The sequence below is a fragment of the Microcaecilia unicolor genome, chromosome 7, assembly GCF_901765095.1.
Source record: "Microcaecilia unicolor chromosome 7, aMicUni1.1, whole genome shotgun sequence".
NCBI classification, from domain to species: Eukaryota; Metazoa; Chordata; class Amphibia; order Gymnophiona; family Siphonopidae; genus Microcaecilia; species Microcaecilia unicolor.
This window is the reverse complement of record NC_044037.1, coordinates 239,730,956-239,739,139: the sequence shown is the minus strand read 5'-3', so window position 1 is coordinate 239,739,139 and position 8,184 is coordinate 239,730,956.

Below are 8,184 nucleotides of genomic sequence, written 5' to 3'. Positions count from 1 at the left end.
TTTTTTATAATATAGGTGTAATGACCCCTTGTGAGCATCCCTGGGTGCGGGGCTGACTTGGTGGTAGTCCCCCTCTGGAAGGCTCTGTCGGTCCCTTGAATGATTGGTGCCTGGTGCCATCACCTATGGAAGAAAGGTGTCAGTGGGTAGGATTTCCCTTCTTTCTCCCCAGGAAAAATCCAAACAAACCTCTGTGAACAAAAGCTGACTGAACTGATAAACAGTTTATTTAACTATTTACAACTTATACAGAGAGTATTTATTTGACCCCTGAGGCAGGCGCAGTTTGTGCCGAAACATGGCCCATGTCGGGTTGGTTGAATTAAAGGACTCTCCATTGTTCCACTAAAAGGGTTGATATAATTAAGACTCTCCATTATTCCACTATTGAAGGTTCATTTGTGCTTCTTTTTCCTGTTCTGTTTGTGAACTTTTGGACCATCTCTTTCGCTACTTATATGAAACCAGTAAAACATTTTCTTTTTAAGAAGTATTTTGATGAGCAACTTATTAAGCATTCTTGATGAAAAGTATTTGATAAATAACCTATTAAATAACCTTTGAAAGGTACTCTGTTTTTTCATTAAGTTTTTTTTTTATTTAGAGTGACAGTATTAACTATATTTCCCTGCTTCTTCATTGAGTTTTCTCCTTTCCATCCTCACTATGTCTTCAGATCTCACCCTTCTGATGGTGCATTCTAGACCGGTGGCTGCTGGGGTCTAAGACAACTTGGCCTGGCCAGTCTTGCTTGCTCCAGAAGGCCCTAAGTGCTGATTGTGCTCCCAGGTGCCTTCGCTGGGCCCCAGGCACTGATTGTGCTCCCAGGACATATTACCTCTGCCGGGTTGTCCATTCCCACCATGTCCCCAGATCTCACCCTCCTGCTGGTGCAGTGACTTCTGGACATCCATTGAGGATCTGAGACAACTTGGCCTGGGCAGTTTCTGCTACTCTGCCAGACCCTGTACATCAATTGTGCTCCTAGGATCCTCCACTGGGTCCCAAGCACCAATTATGCTCTCAGTGGTGTATCACTTCCATCAGGCCCTGAGTGCCAGATGTGCTCCCAGGGCCCTTTGCTGAACCCTGAGCACTGCCTATGATTCCAGGGGCTGCTGCTGAGTTCCAAATATTGATTGTGCTCCAAGGGGCCTTTCTGCTGCTGGGACCCAAGCTCTGATTGTGTCCTAAAAGACTGTCCTCCTTGCCCTGATCATGTTTCCAAAGGCCTTCTTGCCCTGAGAATGCTCCCAAGGTTAGTCCTACCGCTGGGCCCTCTCTTCATCCTGGTGGGCCAGTCTGCTGTCTTCAGCAGAAGCCTCCAAGGGTCACTTCCCTTCCATATTCACAGCTCTTAGCTTTTTTTTTTTTTTGTGAGTACTCTCCCTGATTCTAGCCCTCAGAAGTCTGTGGTCTGCAGCTCAGGTTTTCCCCTATGAAGGATACCCTTCTCTCTCAACCAAAAGGCCAAGCGACAATCATCTTATACAGAATCTCTATATTAATTTTGTCTGATGGGTCAGAACCCCAGGGAGGTGGTCCTGACCAGCCTACAGTAATTGGGTTCAGGTGAGAAGTTTTCAGTGACCCCCCTGAGCATTCTTCAGTTATCTTCATTTAGTGTGTGTGTGTACTTTATTACCACCAGCTATATTCACCAAGTTTAATAGATAATCATCCTCAAAGTCTGTAAATGTTGATCATTAGTGAGCTCAGAAATTTACATATGCAGCCCACTCTGCTGCTCACATTTCACCTAGTTCACTGTTACTTTTCAGGGCTACTTCCAGAATGTTAATTATAATGCTCCCTTCTTCTCTCAAACAGTTTAACTCAGCCAAAGAGATTAATTTTTGCTGTCCAAAATCACTTTAACCAGAGATTTCTTCTTTTCCTTCAATTTCTCAGCCCCCTCCCCAGGATGGTTTCATTGGGAGTAAAAATGGATGTCCAGATTTAGGCCAGCTCATGCAGTGCCTAGATTTGGGTGGCCAAGTTAGGAGGCTAAACTTGGTTAAAGCTTGAGATGATATATAAATTAGAGTTTCTACATAATCAAGCTTTATACAAATTAAGCTCCCTTGCCTCCTCTAACCAGTTCCATGGGGGGTAATTCTCTTCAAAGCACTTCTTTACGAAGCAGCAAAATATTGATTCTGAGCCCTTTTTTAATGGGTAGCAGCCACCACTCCCAGGACAGCACAGCACTCAACTTGACCTTGTGGTCCTGTCCTCCACCCCTGGCTGTTAGTCTCAAAACTTAGTCCAAAGTTGTAAAACTCTCCACACTGTAATCCATTAAGGTGAGCACCTATTCCTTCGTCCCAGTTCATCTCTCTGCTGTGGCTGTGGACAGCCCTGTTCCACAGGCTTCTCTTTCTCGCTGTGCTTGCTGGGAACTCTTTTAAGGGAGTTCAAATCAAACAACTCCTCCCTTCATTTTAGCACCTCACCTATGAGTCATTATTATTCTGTATTAGGACCTTGCTGAGCTCCACCTAGCCTCTACTAATATGGGCCTAGTTTCCTGTGTGGTTAGCAAGACTTCCCTGTCTCCACCCTTGGACCCTCCTCCCATATCTCTTTCACCTAGGCTAATTTTCTCTAATTTCTCCTCCCCTATATTAAAAGGGAAACTACCGTTTCTTTTACACTTAACTTTAACCCATAATCAGGGAACCATAGCTCCCCTGTGGCATCTTCGCAACCTGGCAGTACATGTAGCTGACAGAGTTCCCCCCTGTGGCATCCTGTTGACAAGGCAAGGAAATTTGGGCATGGATTACAGATCCATGTTCAAACTAATTCATGAGCCATTAACAATCAATAATTGGTGTTAGTTGGCATTCATTGTGGGATTACATGCGGATCTTGTTACATGCCCAAATTTTCGTCCTTGACTTTGGACCACCTATATAGAATCTGGGGGTATTGAAGTGGTCCAGAGGAAGGGGACAAAAATGACATGGGGCTTCCACCAAAAGACATATGAGAAGAGACTGGAAGACCTAATATATATATATATACCTCAGAGGAGAGGAGGGACAGGGGAGATAGGATATAGACATTTTAATACTTTAATATTTTCCAGAGAAGGGGGAAATGGTAAAACCTGAGGACATGAATTGAGGTTGTGGGGTAGTAGACTCAGGAGTAATGTTAGAAAATTCTTTGTCATGGAGAGAGTGGTTGATGTCTGGAATGCCCTCCCAAGGGAGGTGGTGGAGAAAAGAAACTGTGGTGGAATTCAAAAAGGTGTGGGATGAACACAAAGGATCTCTAATTAGAAAATGAATGGTATAAAAAACAAAACTTAAAGGGTTGCATATGTGTTTGCATGTCAAGTGGTGCTTAGATGGCAAATCTGGCTATATCAACTAAGGCTAGTGCTGGGCTGGCTTGTATGGTCTGAGTCCCGCATATAGCAATCTGGTTGTAGGATGGGCTGGAAAGTGCTTTGATGGAAACTCCAGTAATTTGGAACGTGAGAATAGTGCCGGGCAGACTTTTACGGTCTGGGTCCCGCAAATGACAAGATGGATTTGGATAGGCTGGTGTGGGCTTTGATAACAATGTAACCTAGTGGAATAAGAAAGGAAGGAAAAAATAAAGTTATTTTTTTCCTACTTACCTGTATTTTTTGGGAGGGTTTCTGAAGGCTAGAGGATCAGGGCCGCCGGTTTTGGGGGGCTGCTGGCTGAATGGGGCCGTCTGGAAGTAGCTGAAGTGGCAGGAAATCTTCTGGCCCTGTTTTTGGGCCGTTTCGGGAGTTGTTGGAGGAAGGATGAGGGAGCTGGCGCTGGAAAAGCTGGTGACGCGGTTTCCAGGGTTCCGGATGTTTGCCGGAGGTGAGATGCTCGGCGGATAACAGCACCAACTGTTTTGGGGCTGATTTTGGGTCCACTCTGGTGGCGGTTGTGGAGCGGAGCCCGGGACATTTTCAGGGCTTCCGGGCCCGTTTTAGGGTGCTGGGCGATTCGGGGGGTTGTTTGGCCAGGAATTCCAGTGAGGAGAAGTGCGATTAGGCAGTGAGGCTAACCGGGATTTACCTGGCATCTTCGGGCCATTTTAATGGCTGTTGGGAGAATGGCCGGCATGCAGAAGGACGTGCGGCATGTGCATGAGGCGGCGCGCCTCATGCACGAATCGGTGGCGTGCGTTTTCCACGAAGGTCGAAGCCGGGGCCTAAATTTTGGCCGGACTTCGGTAGTTTTTTATTTTAAGTTTCATTTTGGGTTGAGGACTCCCGGGACCGGATACAATGGCAGTCTTTGAGTAAAGGGAAAATCTGTGTCAAGGTAAGAGGGTTTTTAACCAAAAATTTTATTTATTTTATTTTTAAATTGTAAAAGTTGGGTTTTAAATTTTTTAAAAATCAGAGATAGGTCGGTTTTGAATTTGGTTTTCGGTTTTGGGATCGGGAGATGTTTTAGGATTTTTATGGTAATTTAGTTTTTAAATTGCTAATTTTTAAATAGGGGTTTTGGGCGGACGTTGTTTTAAAAAGGGTTAGGATAGGGTTAATTTTTCAAATTCGATGGGGTAGGTCAGGGGTATGGTTTTGAAATTTTGGGATGGTTTTTGGTCGGATTTGGCATTTTTAAAAAGGGTTTAGGATAGCTTATTTAGGGGCGGACATTGGATGTTGGGATTTTTAAATTTGGAAAATAGGGTTGTATAGGGAATGAAGGGTTAAGCTTTTGGGTTGAACTTGAAGTGTTTTGGGAAAACTTTAGGGTAACATTTGGGTAGAAATGTGAAATTCCCATTATTGTTTATGGGGAAAGGGGATTTCAAAATGGAGTTGGAGCAGCGCTGGCCAACATTCCGTGGGTCAGCTAAGCCAATTTAGAACTTTAAAGAGGGATGGTGATTGGCTGAGGGGATCTTGGAATGGCAAGCCGAGCTGGTCTCCTAGGTGACGGTGGTTGGTGGCAGTTGCCAGAGTGTGTTGGTCATTCAAGGTGAGAGGTGGTGCTGTGTGTGGTGGGAGTGAGTGAAAGGTGTTGAAGGGTTAAAATTGGAGGAATTTGTCGTAAATTTTGGGGGAAAATTAATGGGAAGGGTACTGTTAAGGGTGTTGTTGTGGTTTGGGGGAAGTTTTGTTTAAATCAATTGAATTTTGGGGATTGGGCTAATTGTAAGGGGTTTGGAAGGGTATCAGGCGCAAGCGGTACTGAAAATCTGTGGAGGAGGGCTGTGCTAGAGATATGGGCAAATTGCAGGGGAAATATTAGTTGAAAAAAATAAATCAAAGGAGGTTGGGGTTAGCATGGGAAGTAATAGGAAGGAATGTTGGGTTAAGGCTGCGGTTGGAATGTGGTGTGAGTGAGCTGTGAGTGCAAATACTGACAAACGCGCTTGCTTCAGAGTTAGGTAAAATTTAAGTTTAGCCCAAAAGAGCAGGCCTGGAAGTGAGGGAAATTTTAAATTATTTTCTTTTGGTAGCATTAGCTGGCCACAGTGTAAAGCCTAAAGCTCCTAAAGTGTAAAGTTCCTGTTTCCAGGTTAGTGCAGTGAGGGTTTTGCCTTAGTTTATTTCTTTAAGAGTGAGGTTTAGGAGGAAGAATCGCAGCACTACTGGAAGGTGACACCCCAGCTCAAGAAAGATCTACCGGCACGCCAGAGAGGACTGGAGCGCCAGCAGCTAAGTGACTGTGTGGGACACGGGAACTAGAGGGAAAAGTGGGAAAAAAGTTCAGGTTGGACAGGGTAACCAGAGGGGAAAAAAACACTTACCTGAGCCTGAAGAGAGTGGGAGGTTGGTCACCTGTAAAAGATAAGGGGAGAAAAAAATACAAAGAATCAACTTCTTGGGAGATTTCATTGAAAGAGAGTAAAGTAAAATTCGATTGAGAACTTTATAAAAATATATTTAGAAAAACTTATCTGATAGTCACCCTGTACGACGGGGAAAAGGCACCTGTAGGTAGGAAAGAAAGTGGAATGTTAATCCTAAAACACGATACATGTTTTATGTGACATAGTTGCTTATTGAAGTTTCTGAACACTCTGTTAACCCTACTTGGAAAAGATTTCTAATAAATGTTATTTGGTCACATTGGAAGTATCTAATATTGTTTGTATTTGTTGCCTAAAAACGGGAAGAAATCCTGAATTTAGTTTCCATTTCCTCACTTAGTCTTAGAGGCTAGGTGATGAGGTTAGTTGTTGTACTCTCTCCACATCCTTGGGTGCTGAGTTTTCCGAGAAGCTGCCTCGACTACAAACATCAGGCAATCGGAATTTTGCTCTCTTATAACATCACACCCGGGGGTGCGGGGGAGGGTAACAACAACTCTACTACTACTACTATTTATCATTTCTATAGCACTACTAGATGTACGTAGTGCTGTGCACTTGAACATGAAGAGACAATCCCTGCTCGACAGAGCTTACAATCTAATTAGGACAGACAAACAGGACAAACAAGGGAATATTAAAGTGAGGATAAGTACATAAGTATATAAGTGCATAAGTAATGCCACACTAGGAAAAGACCAAGGGTCCATCGAGCCCAGCATCCTGTCCATGACAGCGGCCAATCCAGGCCAAGGGCACCTGGCAAGCTTCCCAAATGTACAGACATTCTATACATGTTATTCCTGGAATTGTGGATTTTTCCCAATTCCAATGCTCGGTTTGTAATCTGCCCTGGTCTTGTGAGGGTTGTAGAGGAATGTAAATGTGTTTTAAATTAAGTAAAGATTTTTTTCTACACCCACACAATCCCCTAGAAAGACTGAACTATCATGGAAGTAATGTAAAACTCAAGACACCTCAGATGTTACAGAAAATAATCCTGATTTCAATTTCTGAAGATTTAGTTTTGACAGCAGTCTGCATCACCTGTGGGACAGGAAACTTCAACCGTGATGAAAATTGTTTCTGGACCAGCAGCGCGTTAAGAGTGCTTATACCTAGAACTGTTCTTCCTTGTTTTGCATCCAAATCTGTCAAATCAATGGAAATAACTTGATTTAAGTTCTTTAGAGCTATTTTATCCAATCTATTTAAATGTTTTATACTAGTATTTCTCCTTGAACTGTGTTTATCCCCATGAAAAAATGATAAATTTATAAGTCTTTTAGTTTGTGGTATGAACTCTAGCTCCCTTACAGATCTAATTGTTCTTCCTTGAACTTCAATTTGTCTTTTTGTTTGTTAGGGATGTACATTCATTAGCATGCATTTAGGGCCCCTGTTACAAAGGTGCAGCAAGCCTATCACGAGCTTGCTGTGCACCAATTCGGCATTATCGCCGGGCTAGTGCAGGAGCCTGGCGATAGTTCCCACCCCCACTCTGTGCCATTTCTGGAACCAGGTTAGCAAAGAAGTCCTTACCACTTCCTAAATAGGTGGCGGTAAGGAATCTCCCATGAAATGGCCACACAGCAAGTGTTTAACTTACCGCACGGCCATTTCCTTTTTTTTAAAAACCTTTTACCCACTGCGGTAAAAGGGGGCCATAGATCATTAGCCTGCTTTTAAAATTGTAATGCATGTTAAATCTATTATATATTTAATCTACAAATTAATGCTTGTTAAGTTGATTTGCACACATTAAAAAATTGTAATGTGTATTAAAATTATTTTTATTACAACAAATGTTGGAAATGAATTTTTAAAAAGCATGGGTGTCTCCCCTCAGGCCTATTCATGCCCCTCCCCATTTAGGGTTGCACACTATGAAAGTTAGTGCCCAGATGCTCAAACTCCAGTGCTGTATGAAACAGACCAGGTGTTTTACTGCCACAACAGCACCGATGAATTACTTCCTCATGCTCAAAGTTAATAGTATGCAAATGTTATGCACACTATTAGCTTTGAGCATGAGGAAGTAAAGCGGGAGGATGGTGCCTGGCGCATTCACCATTGAGTTGTGAACCAAGCACAGCTTTTCAGTGCATATCCAGAATGCCAAAAAGTAGGAGGGAAGGAGGAGGAAGAAGTGCAGCATTCACAGGAGTTCAGAGATGGGTTCAGTACTACCAATGCCAATGGTCCCGAGTCATAGAAAAGCTGCTCTTCTCTTGAGATTTTGGGAGTCTATATGTTGCCACTTTTAAGCCAAGCGGTATGGGCAAATGCCAAATCTTTAATTACCGCCAGGATGGCTCTCTAGCCAGGTGGTAGTCTCATTTTGGAATCTGTTGCACATGCTTAGAGCCTACCACGCCT